Source organism: Pseudorca crassidens, chromosome 17 (assembly GCF_039906515.1).
Source record: "Pseudorca crassidens isolate mPseCra1 chromosome 17, mPseCra1.hap1, whole genome shotgun sequence".
Lineage (NCBI taxonomy): Eukaryota > Metazoa > Chordata > Mammalia > Artiodactyla > Delphinidae > Pseudorca > Pseudorca crassidens.
Window position 1 is genome coordinate 73,895,597 of NC_090312.1, and position 19,609 is coordinate 73,915,205.

The 19,609-nt window shown below is 41.1% G+C and overlaps 1 long non-coding RNA gene and 1 pseudogene across 2 annotated transcripts in view; both read left to right on the plus strand.

The window, feature by feature from the left end:
* The window catches only part of LOC137209850 (uncharacterized), a 132,480-nt gene that overhangs the window by 105,478 nt on the left and 7,393 nt on the right, over positions 1–19,609 (plus strand). For both annotated transcript variants that reach the window (XR_010936135.1, XR_010936134.1), the window contains exon 3: positions 13,958–14,008. This is a non-coding gene — a long non-coding RNA (uncharacterized lncRNA). The remainder of the gene's footprint in view (positions 1–13,957; positions 14,009–19,609) is intronic.
* Positions 11,061–11,787, plus strand: LOC137209849 (Golgi pH regulator pseudogene; annotated as a pseudogene).

Genomic DNA, 19,609 nt, shown 5'->3' on the forward strand with positions numbered 1-19,609 from the left:
GGCACCCACCCCCGCGCTCCGCCCTACTGGTAAACAGAGCAGCTATTTGCCGTCATTCAGAGCCTCTCAGGGCCTTGAGACTCCAGCAAGAAACAAATATTTTAGAAGCCAAAACCCTAAGGCAAGGTAAAGAAAACAGAACTGTCCGCATCCCCAGCGATGACTTCACTGGTGTGAGTTCTTTAGGGGGAGGAGCTGTAGGTGGTTTCAACTGAACTGTTTTACTTACTTCTCAACCAGAAGGCCCTTCTCTTTCACTGTTTATAGGGGGTGGCCTTTTGCCTTTTAAGCCTTGAACTTTCAAAACCAGACTTTAGAATCAGTATCGGTTGCTAACCCATTAATAAGCTTTTTCTCTTCGTTTTATTGTATTACTTTTGTTTGCATTTTTATACTATCTTCTATTAAAATACTTCTTTCAGTTAACTTATTTTTTTTTAAATATATATATAGTTTTACATTAATTAATTTATTTATTTTTGGCTGTGTTGGGTCTTCGTTTCTGTGCGAGGGCTTTCTCTAGTTGCGGGAAGCGGGGGGCCACTCTTCATCGCAGTGCGCGGGCCTCTCACTATCGCGGCCTCTCCTGTTGCGGAGCACAGGCTCCAGACGCGCAGGCTCAGTAGTTGTGGCTCACGGGCCTAGTTGCTCCGTGGCATGTGGGATCCTCCCAGACCAGGGCTCGAACCCGTGTCCCCTGCACTAGCAGGCAGATTCTCAGCCACTGCACCACCAGGGAAGCCCCAGTTAACTTATTTTTTATTTAGCTTACTCTTCCCTATCATTCTGGGAAGAAGCTAGTAAAAGGAAAACACCCAGATAAAAGAATAAACATCATTAGGCAACAATTGTAGACTATTTGAGAAAGTAATTTCACACTGACCTCTTGCGGCTCCCTCCTGAGCCTCTTTTGCGCCCCCCAGTGGTGGGGGTGGGACAGTGAGGGGCTAACCGTCTTGGAAATGCCCTGTGGTTCGGCTTCATGGCAGTAAGTCTGGCTGTTGGGAGCATGTGCCCCAGCTCTGCTTCTGGTGGGACCGCCTGTGGCCTTTCGTCTGCTCATTTGGATTCTTTACATTACCCTAAAGTAACTGGTGCATAGTCTCTGTGCTTATGCTGTCATCCCTAAGCCCGGAGACACGCCCATCTTGTGGTCCTCTCCTCGTGTTCCTTTAGACACAGTAATTTCTCTTCTGAGCTCAGCAGATGTCACGTACCTGAACCGGAGTCATGGCTGGCTGATTCCTTCTAGCTCCATCAGGTAGCGTCCACCTCTAATACATCAGTAGCCAAACCTCCTGTTACCTTCTCCTTCCCAGCCAGGGTTGAGCCTGGGCTGGATATTGTGATGTCACAGAGTAGAATCCTTGCTCCTCCCAAAGGCCCAGCTAAGACCCTCCAGCTGCAACCCTTCCTCTCCTGCCCATGGCAGGAGGTTGGGAAGGTCCACCCCCAATTTCTAAACTGGCCCACGGAATTATAGAATCTTACTGCGGGCAGAGACACGGGAGACCTCGTGACTAAATTCCGGTCTGACTCCCTTATTTTGCAGCTGGGAAACTGAGGCTGGGGGGGGTTGAGTGGCAGAGTTAAATCTCAAGCCCAGGTGCCTTCGGTGTCGCCCCTCTCACCCTTCTGCACACACTGTATTCACCCCGGGCTCCACTCTCTGGATTTTGTCAGCATCTGATAAGCAGCTCATGGGATGATTCTTACCTGAATCCATCCACAAAAAGATACCATTCGAATAACTTGCATTATGGAAAGAGAACAGTGTCTCATGAAAATCATTAGCTTTTCCAACAATCTATAGGTGCCAGAAATAGCAACTTCTCGTCCTAGCCTGAACTCAGAAGTCCTGAGCTACCAGACCAGTCCTAGATTAACAAGTGAGTTCTGGGTAACCGATGTTTTCAGTGAGATTTGATGGTCAGGAGCAAAGCTCAGCTCAAAAGCCCAAGATTAGTGTTGCTGCAGTGCCAAATCAGGTTCTAGTGTTTGCTGAGGAGGGAACGGGAAGGGACAAGCAGTAAAGAAATAGATTCTCACTGGAATTTAGTTCTTTCCTCTTTCATACCCTTCACTTTTTCTAGATACTGTCCCCATGTGGTATTTTAAAATTATCTGCATTGCATGAGACAACTTGTATCTGTGAAGCCAGAGAATTGTGCTTTTGGAATCTCTCAAGAGGGGAATATAGATTGCACTTATATAACACCAACAACTAACATTTCATGTCGTGCTTTAGCATTTACAAGCCACTTTCACATATATCATTTCACTTAATCTTCACAGCTCAGTGAGGTAAATAGTGTATTATTTTTAGGACAATTTTATGGGTAAGAAAATTATAGCTTAGAGAGGTTGTGACTTGCGCAAGATCACAAAGCTAATTAAATGGAAAGGGTAACATTAACGACAAACCAGATCTTCCAACGAAGCGTTTTGCCCACCTCCCGCGTCCCCAAAGGGTGGGAAGAATCGTGCTTTGGTCCCTGAACACACCTGAAGGCAATTGCATTAAGCAGCCCTTTGAGTAACAAGGAAGAAAGTATTCCCATGGATCATAAATACCACTTTGCTAACCTCCTAAATGTCTTCATAAAAACTTAGAGAAATTGTTAATTTCAAACTTTAAGATAATATAATCATTGCCCTTCCACCAGACAGTTTCACATCTGTGAATTCTCGTAAGGGAATCATCACGGATATGAACGATATTTAGCTCAAGAGGTTCTTTGAGGGAGTTCCCTGGCGGTCCAGCGGTTAGGACTCTGCGCTTTCACTGCCAAGGGTGCAGGTTCAGTCCCTGCTCAGGGAACTAAGAATCCCACAGGCCGCACAGCCTGGGCAAAAAAAAGGAGGTTCTTTGAAGCATTGTATATAACAGAAAACAAATTAAAAGCTCAACACTAGAAAAGTGGTAAAAAGGATTATGTTTAACTCAAGAAAATAGTGTTGTAGGTGAGGTTTTCCCAATCTTTAATCATTCATGTGCTATCTTTGGAATATCGCCATCTGTGCTAATATCTACTTAACATCTTTCTTTAAATTAAATCACATATTTTACTGAGATAAGAATATTTAAAGATAACTTTTTATCACTACATAAGTGGAAGTACAGTATAATTACCTTCAGTATCAGATAGTTATAAAAACAAATATAAAGAAAACATAGTAAGGCTATTAATGCATTGATTTGGTCCTAAAACCTAGCAAAAACCCCCCAAAAAACACCAACTGATTTAACCAAATCACAATTAATACCCTTTATTTCTGTCACACACCTAACCTTTCTGCACTAAAAATCTCTTTTCTCACTGATGTACAGCAGGCCCAGTAAGAAAAATGAAGCACAGGTCTGATTCCAAAGCGCAGTTATGCATATTTATACATACCTTGCATACTAAATAACCGTTAACTTCCAAAAGTGGCCTTTGCTGTACCTCAGAAAAGAGCACATCTGTCACGTTGACAGTCAGCTGGCACGGTAGTCAGAGGGCCAGTGCTCGTAATTGCCACTATAGCTCTCTGTGCAGTTTCACTCACAGTTCTCAGAAACTGTGCCTGGGAGCATTTTAGAAATCTAAAATTTTTTGGTTGTTGCTGTTAATTGGGGGTTGGAAGTACCACTGCCTTTGCTGGGGAGGAGCCGGAGGTGTTAGACAGCTGCGATGCCAGGCATGTTCTCACCAGGAATTTTGACCAGGAATTGACCGGTAATTCCAAGTGACTTCAAATGTCTTTCAGAAAATCCAAGCTGGTGAAAAGTCTACTGAGCCAGACCTAAAGAGTACTATATTCATAATTACCTAATCCAGACCTAAATCCCTTTCACACGTAAATGCAAACTTTTTGCCCAGCTTTAATATATGCTAAATATATATATATATATATATATATATATATATATATATATATATATATATATATATATATATGCTGATTTTTCCAGAAATGCAGCTACTTTGTACATCAGGGAAGACCCTTGTTTATTGTGTTCAGAATTCTACCAAAAGTTGTTCACAATTTTGGAAAATCATTGTCGCCAATGGCCATGCAGCTCACAGTGTTTGAGTCGCCATGAAACTCACCTGTGTCTATCTGCACTCCCAGCTTCACATTCTCAGTGAATCTCCCATTATGTCCATCATGGTAGTACATCCATCATTAAGACCAACCACTTAATTCACTGAAATGTATATTCTTTTATACAAATTATTCTCTCGTTTCCCCTTTTTATCCAGGGTAAGGCATTATATTGATTTTTATTAAATTACGTAGATAGGTAGGCTATCTCTGACTGTCATTTTGGGATTGGACAAGGTGACTTAAAACTTTGTCATTGAAAGGGACTGCTGGCACTGGTAGGGTGAGCTCGTCACTCCCACACTTGTCAAGTCCAGGAAGTTATCTGAAACATTCATGGGCATGACTAAGGGTCACATATTACTGAGGTAATCCACACATTCTTCATAAAGTCGATTATCAAGGTCTACTTGCTTTAGCCTTAGTATAAGCAACAGTATCTTCAAAATTACAGGCTCAATGTACTAGTTACATTTTTCAGTTACAAACAAAAAAATGTGACCATTAAAAATGTTTAAAATGTGTTCATGTAGCAACAAAAAATCATTTCATGCATCAACTGTGGCACATATTGCATATCATGCTTTAGGTAAGACAAGATGCTCCATTTTAATGATATGGAAGAATGCCCACAAGATAGCAGGGAGCAAAAAAGATCAGTTGCAAAAAAGTGGGGACCATTTTTAATAAATACACGTATTGGGAGGATTGAAAGAGCTACACCAAAATATTCACAGTGGTTATATGAGAATGGGAGACTGTGTGTGGTTCACTTCTTTTGCTTGGCTACCTTTTCTAAATGTTTTAGAATGGACATGTATTGTTCTTAAATTAAAAAAAAAATAAAAGGCTATTTGAAATACAAATACTTAGGAGATAAATTTGGAGAGAGATATGGGACATTTATATTCATATACACATCTCTCCCTGTAGTGTTTGACTTCTTTAACAAGCATTATTACTCTTGCTATTAAAAAATCTAACACAGTAGAAAATAAAACATAAAAATGTTGAAAGGAATACACTTGTAAATATAATGAATGAGTATCAATTTTTTTCTCAGTTGAACCAGAAATGTTATAATAGATTTTTATATCACAACTAGCTAAATAAGCTAGTGAGGCCAGTATACAACATGCATCTTTCTTTTTCTTTTCTGGTAGCAAAAATATTCATTACCATATTCTTCCTACCACACAAAGTGGAAAGACCTATAGAGCAAGCAGGGATACATTAGAAGAAACATAAAATGAACCAACAATTTTCCTAATTTCATTAACATTTTTAGTAGTGTCCGTGGATTAAATAAAAATTCCCCAAATTTCTTTTAAAGGTCACCTTGCTTAGAACAGACTGTTCTCGTGGCAGGATTTGCAAAGGTGGAGCTCCCTTTTCCCAAAGTGATCTTTCTTCAGCTATCATCTCAGAAAAAAAAAAAATAATAATAATTTAAAAAATTAAGTCCTCACTTGTGTTTTATCTTGGCTGAGCATATACTTAATACTTTACGTTCTGCAGATGTATGGGTTACATCCCTTCTCCTGTAGCATAGGCTTCTGCGATGAAACACCACACCTGTGGAAGAGGTGGGCAGAGCCTCACAGCGGGGCCCACAGAGGTTTCCGTCCCTCTAACAGTGGGATGAGGGAAGCCTGCAGTGAGGGGATACCTTCATGAGCAGGCGTTTTCAGGCTAAATGAATGTTATAGATGCTTGGAAGTCAGAGCTCAAAGTTGTGGAGGGGAATTTTGTGGGAAAAAAAATATTAATGAATTTTGTCAACACTTAAATCCACTTCAAGCCAGAATTTCTCAAATTGTGCTTTATAGATCACCTATACCAGAATCTTAAAAAAAATTAATGCAGGTTTCCATACAACTCCCAGAATTTAGTGCCACTCAGGGGCTGGGTTAGGGACCTCTGTTTAGGCAAACCCTCCAAGGGCTTCTGCTGCACAGAAATATTTAAGAAGAATTGCTGTAGGTCAAAGACTCCCACATTTTAGAGCAGAACATCAGAGGGTCTTGAGGGCTTACAAAAACACAGATCACTGGCCCTACCCTAAAGATTCTGGTTCTGGGGCCTGAGGGAGGCCCAAGACTTTATATTTTTAACAAGTTCCCAGATGACGAAGGGGCTGACGGTCAGGACTACACTTTGAGAATCCCTGTGCTCTGCCCAAGAAAGTAGGAAATTCTAAAGGCGCTTTCAAAGACCTAGGAATTGCGTTTTGGGACCTTGAGTCTTTACCTCTTAAAGACTCAGAAAAGGATTTATATACCAAGGAATTTTGTTCTTTGTTTCTTTTATTTTGTTTAATTAGAATTTTTTTCCACAAATAATTTTAATTTTCCCACTAAAATGCTTGCAGTTTTCGTCCATCCATTCAGGATTCTCCAAGGTTAAACAAAATCACTTTTCCTTTATTTTGTACCTGTTATATGTGAAAATGTTGTAGATGAACACAACTGATCTCTGACTTCAAAGATGCCTGCATTAATTTGATTTCGATGACCTGTTGAACACCAGTGTTAGCATACAACAGTTACCAGGAGCTAAAGCTACAAAATAGGTAAGGGATGTGACCAGACTGTGTGCTAGAGATTTTAATTAAGCCTTAGTGACTCTGAAGCTAGACTTTTCTTTAAAGGATGTTATGAGAATTCAACATAATCTTGAAAAAGTAAATCTAAATCCAGGCCTTTTTCCAAGCCAAAGTACTTATACTTATTAGCAATGTAAGCATGCCTGGAGGATGAGAAAGATACATGTTGTTAGTGTTTACCCCCAGGAGACCCACCTCATGTGCTCATAAACATCATCATATTTTCTCTAAACAAAGATAGTACTTTACACCTCAACATAATTCATTTTTACGTAGTGCTAATGACATTAGTAAAAGAAAATGTCAGCCAAGCTGCAATAAAACATTTCCACACTAATAAAGTACTGTAGTTGAGTCAAACGCTTTAAAATTACTGGCTTTGAAAGGTTAAAATAATAAGTGATCACAGATCCAAGAAATACAATGCTCATGTCATTAGCAGAGACATTTTCTACCAGATCATAATTAAAGTCTCAGGGACTTTAGATCCTGTAAGATCCTGTAAGGTGATCGTTATAGGACCGCCTTTGCTAGGTGGCTCCTCTCTGAAGAACAGAAAGTTATATACAGGACCAATAATGCAACCACCTTAGGAAATTTTAAAAATTTTATATTTTGCTTTGTAATGTATTTGTTACATTACATGTACACATGTATGTCCAAATTATTCCATTTGGACATAACGACCTGGTCTTTTTTTTTTTTTCTTAAATATTTATTTATTTGGCTGCACTGGGTCTTAGTTGTGGCTCCGGGCTCCTTAGTTGTGGCATGCGAACTCTTAGTTGCTGCATGCATGTGGGATCTAGTTCCCTGACCAGGGATCGAACCCAGGCCCCCTGCATTGGCAGTGTGGAGTCTTATCCACCGCACCACCAGGGAAGTCCCATGACCCAGTCTTTTGGAAATGCTTTAAACCAAACATAAGACACACTATGAAGATCTACATTCCCAAAGACTGGAGCTGATATTGGTCTAATTTTCCCAGCAAGCCACCTTTTCAGAAAATTTTTCCACTTCTTACACCCATGACAGAAGCAGACACAATCGTGTCTCAGGAGTAAGGGAACATATATATCATTTATTGAGCTTTGTGAGTAGGTACTTGACATACATTATATTTTGTCCTCACCACTCTCTTGTGAGGTAGGTATATTATTATTGCCATTTAATCTATAAGGACATAGTTCAGAGAAGTAAAATTCTCCTTGAGCTTCGTAGTAGTGAGTGGAGACAAGATTGAACCTGAGGAACATCTGACCCCAGAGGTTGTGTACTCTCTCCCCCCTGGATCATCCTAACATGAGTTATATTACTTACACCTTCTTCTACATTGGAGAAGGTAGTATGTTTGGGCTTAAAAGCTGAGCTAGAGTTCCCAGGAGAAGCACAAATAAATAAGAGGCAGTAAAAGGTCTGAACAAAGACCTTTGGTATCAACTCTTTCTGTTAACAAAAACATGAGAGCAAGATTTGCTTCAAATAATCCAAAGTTAGTGGTTACACACGTGTACTTTGTGCCAAGAAATTGTTCCTAGGTCAGTTAAAATTTTGGAACAGAACTGTTTCTAGTTCACTTGAAATTTTGTAAGTTATATATTAAATGCATTAAGGGAACGAATTATTTAGCAAAAACATGAAGTCAATCCCTTTGTTGAAAGAAAGAATATTTACATCCTAGTTTACCTCCTTCGTAAAGTTGGGATTTCCACTTCATAATTCATCCACTTGCACAAATGTTAATTTCAAACCTGTGGTACACAAGGCACCGTGCCAGGTGCTACAGGGGATGAGTTGAACAAAGACATTGTCCTCAGAGCTTAGAGCCTAATGGTGCATAAGTTAAATAGCAAAAAAAAAATTCTACCAGAAAGCAATGTATAAGTATCGTAAGAGAATTATTATCAAAGTGCCATGAGATATTAAAGGAGAGAGAACCAACATCTAGGTCTGGCAGTCAGGGAAAGCTTCATGAAGTGGAAGGCATATGAAATGACTGAAAGGATGGGTACTTTTTTGATAAGTAAGATGAGAGACGTGAGAAGGAATTTCTGAGTACAGCTGGGTTAGAGCTTATCAATTATCAATAATTCTAATCAAGTCAAATTCTTAGTGCTATAAAATGCAATCAGGATATGCATTTATTTGTAATCCACTCCAAAGGCTTTGAGAGAACATATGATTAAACCACACATATAGCAGGATAGTTAAAGATTATATGGGAATGCCTATACTTTCTGCTTAATTTTTCTATAAACCTAATACTGATCAAAAAAATTAGAGTCTATTATTTTTAAAAATAAAGGTAGATTCTGTTATACTACTGTTAAATTTTTGTTTTGTTTTGTTTTAAGGAAAAATCCTCAACACTTGCATGCCTGACATTGTCACAGGTGGCTTCCATTATCTTATGGATGATCCAATCCAACACTCCATCCTCCTCAACTTCAGGGTTCTTCAGCTCAACTTTGCTGGCTCCACTCACATCCGTGGAGTCCCCCAGATCCTGTTATCACCCAGTTCTAAATTTTTTAATTCCAGTCTCTCTCTGATCATCTCCTCCTGTCGTTCCAAACTGACCACTAACTATTAAACTGCTCTTTGAAACTCACAGAAGCCTACATTCCACTGACCATACCAATTTTCCCAATTTACCCTGTTGAGCTTAGGATGCCATCATCCCATCAACCACCCTCTTGTGCACACCTCAGATGCTTTGCTCCAGTGTCCTGTTGAACTCTTCCAGCAACAGCTCAACCCTTGGTAAATCTGCCTCTTCTCCCCTTTCTTTACCCCAAATAGTTATCCCAGCTGAAGAAACTCATAACACCATGCAGACTGCTCCCACTAAAAATGGTCTGCAATCTCAATCATGCCCTCAACACAAGGCAGCTCTTCCACTGTCCACTGAACAGTCATTGTCAACCTTCTTCAATCTCCTGAAGCCCTCTGTCTGACCTATTTCCCTCTCACTCTTAGCAGTGAGACTTATCTCCTCTGCAAAGAACTGAGAAGTCATCGTGTTATTTCTCCCAACTCGAGCCCCACACCACTCTGAATGCATCCACATCTGTACCCTCTCTTAACCCTTCCTTCAGCTCAGTTGAAAACGCATCCCTCCTCCAGACCAACGCTAATAACTCTCTTTGTGCCCTGAGCCCTATTCAGGCTCTCAGGGGGTACTTTAAGGAACTTTCTCCTTTAATTATCCCCTTTAGCTAATTTTTACCTCTCTCTCTCTCTCTCTCTCTCTCTCTGCTGACTCTCTCTTCTCAGCATAAGAACATTCTCAAGTCTCTTCTATTTATAAAAACACAAACCCTCCCTTAAATCCAGACCCTTTCCCCGACACAGCTACTTTCAGTTCTCTTTCCTCCTTTTCCAAACCAAGCTAATGGAAAGAATAATCTACGTTACCTTTCAAGCCACAGTACCAATGTCCAAAGCAAGACAGGGAGGATACAAAAGTACCCAGGCTTGATATTGTGTTATACATAATGACTCCCTTCATGACGTTACTCCCAAATTCTCCTAGGACTTCCTTCAAGGTAGTGGACAAGCTACTCATGTCCCTGCCTGAAAGACTGTTTACAGTATTTTCACATGATTTTTCTCATTCTAGTGCCATTGCCAGGACATCTGGTAGGAGAGTATGTGCAGTCAGAGTCAGATGGACATGGACTCTTGTTTACCCCCCATCTGTGTTTCTGTCTTACCTCAGTTTGGGCATCACAGAGATATAAACGTTCAGCAGTTTCCCCCTCCTCATGAGATCTTAGTATAATCTGCATGTTCCCTTGAAACCCACTGAACTCACAACGTTTTATATCTAATGCGCTACCTCTGATTACCTTCCCTTTCCCTTTCGAACGGATTCCCCTCTGGATTTCTGCTCTGCTTAATACCCAGGTGGCATTCAGAAATCTAAAGGAACTTACGTCCACAGTGACCTAATCTTTCCTCTGGTGGTTAAACTTCTATCCAAGTTTAACTACTACTTGATCCTAAGATTATAGCGATAGGAAACACCTAAGGGCTAATAACAGCTTTTTAGGAGAGGAAAGAAGGAAAAGACCACCATGTAAATCAAGACACCAATTGAATGTGTTCCAATTTAAGAGACATTTAAATGTGGAAAGAGTAGCTGCTTTTTGGAATATAGAAAATCCAGTATTTGTTTTCACTTCTTACTATGCAAGACACTATGAAGGGATATAAAGTGATACAGAGCCGGTCACATATGGTACCTGCCCAAAGAACTCCCCAACTGAATAGGGAGACAGAAATCACATACAATTCAAATGCAAGCCAAGTATTCCAGTTAAGATCACCATTTTTGGAGTTAAATCCTGTGCTTGAAGCTACTATGTTCCAGAAAGGGGAGGTGCATAACAAACCATCAGCATTCTGGGGAATGATAAAGAGTGTTACCACTTCAGTACCAGGAAGTGAAAATCTTACTCTTATTCAACAGGAAGTGGATGCTTTGGAAGAACTAAGCAGGCAGCTTTTTCTGGAAACAGCTGATCTCTATGCTACCAAGGAGAGAATAGAATACTCCCAAAACTTTCAAGGGGAAGTATTTTAATTTTCTGGGTTACTTGTTCTCTATTTACTATGTTTGGAAAATTTTCATGGCAACCATTAATATCGTTTTTGACCGAGTTGGGAAAACTGATCCAGTCACAAGAGGCATTGAGATCGAATTATCTGGGGATGCCATTTGATGTGAAGTTCTGGTCCCAGCACATTTCCTTCATTCTGATTGGAATAATCATTGTCACACCTATTAGAGGGGTGCTGATCACTCTTACCAGGTTCTTCTATGCCATATCCAGCAGTAAGTCCTCCAATGTCATTGTCCTGCTATTAGCACAGGTAATGGGCACGTACTTCGTCTCCTCTGTGCTGCTGATCCGAATGATCTTGCCTCTGGAGTACCGCACCGTAGTCACCGAAGTTCTTGGAGAGCTGCAGTTCAACTTCTGTCACCGTTGGTTTGATGTCATCTTCCTGGTCAGTGCTCTCTCCAGCATACTGTTCCTCTATTTGGCCCATAGACAGGCACCAGAGAAGCATATGGCACCTTGAACTCATGCTTCTGGTGTCAGAATTTGGATATAAGAGGGAAAAAATGCAGGGGACCGGGGCCTAACATGTTTTTAAACAAACAAAATGCTGTGGTAGCATATTCTACCTCCAGCTTACACCTTCCTCCTCAGATGATACTGTGATCATGAGTCGCATCAGCTAGAAATGAGAGAGAGAAATGACTCAAGCTAGTCCTCAGCCAGGAGCACCCTGTTTGGATTTGAGGCTGGTACAGTTTGCTGGGTGGTGGGGCTGCAAAGAGCCAAGAAACTAAGGGGAGAAAATAGACTGGAATTCTGGGGTAAGAGAGATCTAAGGTAGCTGGGCCAAACACATGAGCTTCCGTTTAAGTCAAGGATCACGTGGAGAAGGTTATGACGTTCCCTTGAGATTGACTCTCATCAAAATCAGAGATTGTTAACAACAACAACCACAAATGAACTCAGTTAAATCCTGAGTTCAAATCTTTGCCCAGTTTCCTCATCTATAAAGTGGGAATAATGACACCTGCTTTGTAGGAGCGCTGCAAAGAAGAAATGAGATGGATGGCGAATGTAGAGTTTAGCGTGGATGAAGCATATTGGAAGTTCTCAAGGATGAGTCAGTGGGATTTGGGTTATTATTAGCTTTATCATTATTATGGAGGGGTAAACCAGCTATGGTATGGATTTAAAGGAAGAAGAGCTCACATATGCTCGGGAGACTCAAGAAAGACTTCATTCAGTAGGTGGGCTTTGAAGAGCCTTGGAGAATGTGTGATATTTCTTTAGGACAATATGGAGGAGCTGTATCTCTCGGCAATCCTGGCATAGGGACCCAGAGCCTGCCCGTGTAACCACCTTAAGGTCATGGGCAGAGATGAAACTTTGTATATGTTAAAATTTACAATACTTGTTTATGATTGTACCTGGTCTATTCATTTATTTAATAAATTCCTATTTATATCTTTGATTTGAAACAGGCGATACTTGTTAAAGTGCTATAATATCCATAGTAGTTCAAAAAGCAAGTAAGGGGTATTCTGAACACGTGCTATTGTAAAGTAATTTCAGAAGAGCATACTTGTTACTAATGACAGGCAGTGTATTATGTACCCCTTGGCTTGTCATCCTGTCTATGGAGTACATGTTGTAAAGGAAGAAAAGTGGGTAATTATATTTCACATGAACATCGAATTGAGCGTTCCTTCCTTGTAGTTTTGTAAAGTAGAATTGTGGCAAGATTGTCCCTAGTTAATGCCAGGAAAAGTGAAAAATAAATGTCTTTTTAAAAATGTCTCTTATATAAACAAGTAAAACCTGTTAAAGTGGTTTGCAATCATTAAACATAGGTCAGTTCCCATTAAAACAAACTCCATGGATAAATCTGAATTATTTTATGTTGGTATTTTGTTATATCAAATATTGCTTAGCATGAAATTAAATATATAAAGTTTGCATTGGAGCAAAAAAATGTCAAAATTATTATTAATTTATCCATTGTTGGCAGACTCAAATTATTTTGCAATAAAAGAGTTTTAATTCTTCCTATATTCATCTTAATGGGTGCAAGTTTATGGCTCAACAAATGAACAAGTGAATTTTTAATGTTTTTATATAAATAGAGGAGTTAATTTTTATCTCAGATGCTTATTTTAATAATTGCCTTCAAGGTACTAGAAAAATGCAGTTGCGATTTTGTTATAATTTGTGTGTTCTTCATAAAAATGATCTAACAGGTTCTAAAAATATCCATAAATAGATAAATAAATAAAAACAAAAACATTAAGCGGTTCTAAGATTCATTAACATTCTATATCTCAGTCTCATTCCCAAGGAATTTCTTTGTAATAGGACCTTGTTTGGAACTATAGTTATTGTCTGGGTTTTAATAGTATCGCTAATTATTAAAGTTTGATAAAAAATTCTGGACTCGAGTCATTTCTGATGTACCTTGTGGATGTGATGTTTCGAATACTCTAACCTGATTTTGGAAATAGAGCTGATCGTTGTCTAGAGAAGTACTACAACTTTCTCCTCCACCTACTCTCTCACCTTTAGTAGGCTCAGATCCCATCTAGAGCCATTCCTCAGTTCTTTGGGAACCTATGCCAGATGTATTAATCAAGTTTTGCCATGTACCAAAAAATTCTCAGTGGTTTACGATAACAAAACTTTTACATCTTGCCTACAGGTTGGCTGGGCAGCTGTGGCAGCCGTACTCTGAGGTGTGAGTCAGGTTCAGGTACGTTCTGTGGGTCTTTCATTCTGGGGTACCATAATCCTAGATTATTTGGGACGCCACATACCATAGTGGAACAGAGACAGGTTTCCAAAAATAAATAGCCCATTGCAGAAGGGGAAGCAATCACAGATCTGTAGCAATTCTAAAATCTCACTGGGCAAACATTGCCAAGTTCCCAACCTGGAGGTAGGGAATGTTCCTTGCTCAGGCTCCAATTCTCTTCCCTGGGAATAGCTCTTCTCTCCATTGTTCTCGTGGCTCTTGGCCCCACCTTGGGGGAAGTAGTTTTCCATTACCCCTTTTGGTCACGTCTGAAGAAGTATATGTCCTCCCTGGCAGCTGAGCTGCTTCCTCATCCTACTATCTGCCTGTAGAATGTTGGGGACCCTAAGGTCTTTTTTTAAAATAAAATCTTAATTGAGAATAGTGTTAGATTTACACAAAAGTTGCTGAGAGAGTACAGAGTTCCCATATACCCAACACCATGTTTTTCTTATTAGTAACATCTTACAGTAATATGGTACATTTGTCACAATTAATGAACCAATATTGATACATTATTATTATCCTAAGATCTTTCATTATGGCTCAAAGAGTCACAATCTCATTTAGGGAAAAAAACAAAAAAATCACAGTCTTTTTTAATCCCGGCAAGGCTGCTTTGGGACTTAAATGTCTCTCAGAAACTATTAAAATTTTTTGTGTGTGGATTCAAGTTAACTCCATGAGACAACAGCCATATCCACATCATTTTCAAGTCATGCCTCCCTCTCTCTAGACTTAATTACAGGTAGTTTGAGTTTATCAAGTTTTGTGAAACCTAGTCCTTATTTCTTTTCTACAAGTTATTTTGTCCAGATGAAAGAATTTACTGGGTGCCACCTTAATCCATTCAAAGGTCTTACAAAGAGTACGATGGTGACTTTTATTTGCTCCTTGTCCTGAGACTGGGTCTCATTCGTATCTTAATCAGCCTTTGTGGCTTTAAACATTTCTCAATTTTTCTTGTTCTATTTGGAGATGAGACACAGTTCTATTTTAAAATTTGCAAGTCTTGGAATTTATGGAGTCACTCTTCACTCTTTCATTCCTGCTTGCAAGCAGGTCAGTTCCTTCTTGAAAGACCTTATGAAAAGCAGCAACCGTATCTTGAAATCTCTTCACCCAAAACCACGTATTCGTGAGTTACATTTTCTACCTTCAGGTTACCTCAGGTGACAGTTCTACCAGATATTTACTGCTTCATAAGATGGATCATCATTTTTCCAGTTTCCAACACTTTCTTGCTGTCTGCTGTTTAGTCCCAAGACCAAAGACACATATTTTATGCTTTTATCTCAGCAGCATCACATTTTCAACGACTAGTTTCTATGTTAGTCGGCTTTTACTGCAATAATGCTGTGTAATAAACAACCCCCAGATCTCCACGACTTATAAAACAGAGGCATCTGGCTCATGGATCTTAGGTTGCCTGCAGTGGTTCTGTTCCGACCTGTAGGCGGTTCAGGTCTGCTTCTCTGCCCCTACTCTAGGGCCTAAGCAGAAGGAAAAGGCTCTTTTTATGGCAAAGGGCAGGAAGGCAAAAGGCTAAGCGAAACCACACAAGCACAGTTTAAGTCTCTGCTCACATTTTAGTGACCAAAGCAAGTCACACCGTCAGACCTACTGTCAGTGGAGGGAGGAGAGGAGAGAGCAAATAGTTACATGACAATAATATACACTCTACCTCACCGGACAAAAGTCTGGCCTCCAGTATTCATCGTTCAGGGGGTCCCTAAAATGGAGGGGGGCTGGAAGGCGAAGGGTAAAAATATGGTTAGGGAAAGATTTTTTTACATCTACTGCCACTCAAAGCTTTAATCCCCGTTTTCCTCCCTCTTAAATAGCTCCTTTCCCTAAAAGACCAGCCAGAGCTGGGCTGCGTCAGTAACTAATTTTTTTTTTTTAACATCTTTATTGGGGTATAATTGCTTTACAATGGTGTGTTAGTTTCTGCTTTATAACAAAGTGAATCAGTTATACATATACATATGTTCCCATATCTCTTCCCTCTTGCGTCTCCCTCCCTCCCACTCTCCCTATCCCACCCTTCTAGCTGGTCACAAAGCACCAAGCTGATCTCCCTGTGCTATGTGGCTGCTTTCCACTAGCTATCTACTTTACGTTTGGTAGTGTATATATGTCCATGCCTCTCTCTCACTTTGTCACAGCTCACCCTTCCCCCTCCCCATATCCTCAAGTCCATTCTCTAGTAGGTCTGTGTCTTCATTCCTGTCTTTTTAAGGAATTTACAATGTGCTGCCAGGTCTCTAAGTTCTTTCCTGGCCTTGGGCAGAGAGGAGGACTGAGGGCAGAGTGGCTCTACCTTGGTCCTGGCCATGGCATCCAATTCCTCAACACCAAAGCCAAGGATCCTGGCCCCGCAGATGTACCTTTGCACATGTCCCTCCTGGGGTATTGGACAGCAGGCCTAGCCACACTTGTAATCCCTACATTTTTCTCAGCGCCCTCCTCTCTTCATCCCCACTGGCTCCAGTTCTTCTAGGCCATCGTCACCTCTGGCCTGGCTTCCTACAACAGCCTTTGAGCCCGGCTTTACCTCCAGCCTGCCCATCTCCAAATGCTGTCCGTTCACGGTGATCCAGAGTAATCTCTCCAGGGTGAAAATTTGATCTTGCGGCTGTCTCAGCTTAAATCCTCCGATGTTTTTACATTTTGTCTCTGGTAAATAAAAGATGGCTTTCCACGTGTGCCACGCCCCCCAACCTGTCCCAAAATATCCAGCTTTGGTAAAGGATCAAGTTTCTCCCATGCACTCAGACTCCCACACCTGCAGGCCCTTGGATGCCAGGGAAATGGCCCCGGTCACCCTGCTGGATGGACCTCCTGCGCAGGAGGAGGCCTGAGAGCCTCAGGGCCCCACAAGCTTCCCCTTACCCCAGCCTAGCTGCCACGTACCACTCCTGACCTCCCCCAAGGGCGAAATGACTACTGACAGGAATGGGATCACACTGCTGGGTACATGGTGTCAGCGCCACAAATTGTGACACTTACGTCTGTGCCCATTTGATTCTGTCTCTGTGGTATCAGGAAGTAAGTAAAGAAAGAGCTGCTGGGAAGTCAGTGGAGAAGGGGAAAAAGTTAACATTTCAGGAGATTTGAAAAAAATTCTCTTCTTTAGGGTTCCAGAAACTAGAAGAAAACAATTCCTGTCTGAGGTAGGAGTAGATGACCCCATGAGGCACCTTCTTAAGATTCTCCGGCAGCATTACTGGGAGGTGGAAGACGTCCTTTAGTATTCCTTCCATTTCTGTACATGAGGAAGTGAAGAGATCAAACATGGTCACCAAGTTAACAGCACTGTCAGGAATAATCCATAAAAGTCACGTTTACTCATTAACAGATCCCTCTTCCCTGGACAGAATTACTGTTCTCTTTGGAGATTATTTTCATCAAGGCTTTTTTTTTGTTTTCAAGTCATAAACACATCAAATGAGGTCAAGCAAAGCAGTGTGGTTATTGTAAGGATTCTAGGTCATCTTATAAAACTCAGGGTCAAGAAAGTGGGTCTTGTAACTCAAATGAGGAACTGGCTACTACAGTAAAAATTGAAGCCAGATATGAGCAGTATGTGTTGGTATTCATGTTTTCCTGTAATTATTAATGCCAGTAGCCCCGGAGACCAAATGCTGGACTTGTCCAATACCAGCTGTATCCAGCTTCTCTTTCTCCCTGAAACTGACCCTCCCACCACTTTCTATGCAGGGAACCAGCATGTACTTGTCCCCTACACAGGGCAGCTGCTGGTGGAACCAGATGAAGGCATATGATCCAGAGCAGTTTACCCAGTGCTGGCCAGAAACCCACGAGGTGGAGCAGTGCAGAGGTCTCGCTCCAGTAGTATCAATGGTAGTTAGCCGAGCCAATTAGTTTAGGTTCCTTTGGTTTGTGGGGAATATGGAAAGGTTGGCCAGTGAGTAATAAAGGTGCATGGAACCAATTTACAGAGGGACACAGATAACTTAGCTAAGAGACCATGTTGGCTCAGAGAGCTGGAGAGAGTCATTGGCCTCTAGAAATGTCTTTCCCAGTTGTAGTTTATAGGTGTCAGTGTTAGTTTGCTAGGGCTGCTATAACAAAGTACCACAGGCTAAGTGACTTAAACAACAGGTATTTATTTTGTCACAATTCTGGAGGCTAGAAGTCTGATATCAAGGTGTTGGCAGGGTTGGTTTCTCCTTGGCTCATAGATAGCTGTCTTTTCCCTGTGTCTTCACAGTGTTCTCCTTCTGTGCATGTCTGTGTTCTAATCTCCTCTTTTTATAAGGATGCCAGTCAGATTGGGTTAGGGCCCATGTAATGACTTCATTTTAACCTAATTACCTCTTTAAAGACCCTATCTCCAAATACAACCACATTCTGAGGTACTGGGGGTTAGGACTTCAACATATAAGTTTGAGGGGCCCAATTCAGTCCGTAACAATGCCACCTCCCCTTTTGTAAGAGTCTTGTGTAAGTCTATGCAATCAAAAGAACCTAACAAACTGTATTAGGACCCTCTGTTGTAAGCAGCAGAAAACTCAGTTTAAACAGCCTTAAGGAAAAAGGGAATTTATTGGCTCAAGTAACTGAGGAGTCAGGAGTGTCGTTATCTTTAAGTATGTCTGAATCCAGAACTCAGATAATGTCATTTGATTTGTCGGGGTCCTGGCAGGAATAGATGGCTCCATCCAATTAGGTTTTTGTTTTTTTTTTTTCAGGCAAGGCTTTACTGGGGCCCCTGCTGCAGCAGCAGGGAGCGAGAACAAACAACAGGTTCTCTTGCTTGCTCACTCCCTGAGCGGGCGGCAAGCTTGTTCCTTATATGGGGTGAGGGTAGGGGTGTGTCCAGGGGTCAGGCCAGAGGGTGGCTTAGGTGTTTTGCCCACCCCTTGGTGGTGTTGTGTGCAGGTTTTAAAAAGAGAACTACTTACAAAGATGAGAGCAGGATTTAGGGAAATTACAAGGGGTATTGAAGTACCAGAGCAAGTAACAGTTAATAGTGGGACATCGTTACCATCTCTAGGCCTAAAGGAGTAATACAGCAAGTATGGATCCTGGAACCTGAAGACAGTGAGCTATGTGAACAGGTCCCCTGACAGAAGCCATGGGCTTCAGCAGAGAGACAGCTAACCTGAGGGGACCCCACGGAAAGGGACTGGGAAATAAATGACCTAATGTCTCTGATCTCCTGACAGCATTGCCACCTCGAAGCCAAAGGGGAAGAGAGGTAGATCGCGTCCATTTAGTCAGCTGGTAGAGAGCAGGAGAGAGATCTGGGGGGAAGTGGAAAATACCCAACAGCACTTGGTCTCCCTCTTCATCTTCTATGTTGGTGTCTTTCTAGGCAGGGTCTTAGCTCATCACCCTACAACTTGCAATCTGTGGGAAGAAAGCTTCTCTTGCACAAGTTTTTCCAGCAGAAGCCCAGAAGTTAGTCTTGTTAGCCTGGCTTATATCACCAAACTCATCTCTATTTCAGTCTATATTCATGCCCATCTCTAAATCAATTACTGTGGCCAAAGGACAACTGAGCAGGTCATGATCACCTGAATACCCTTG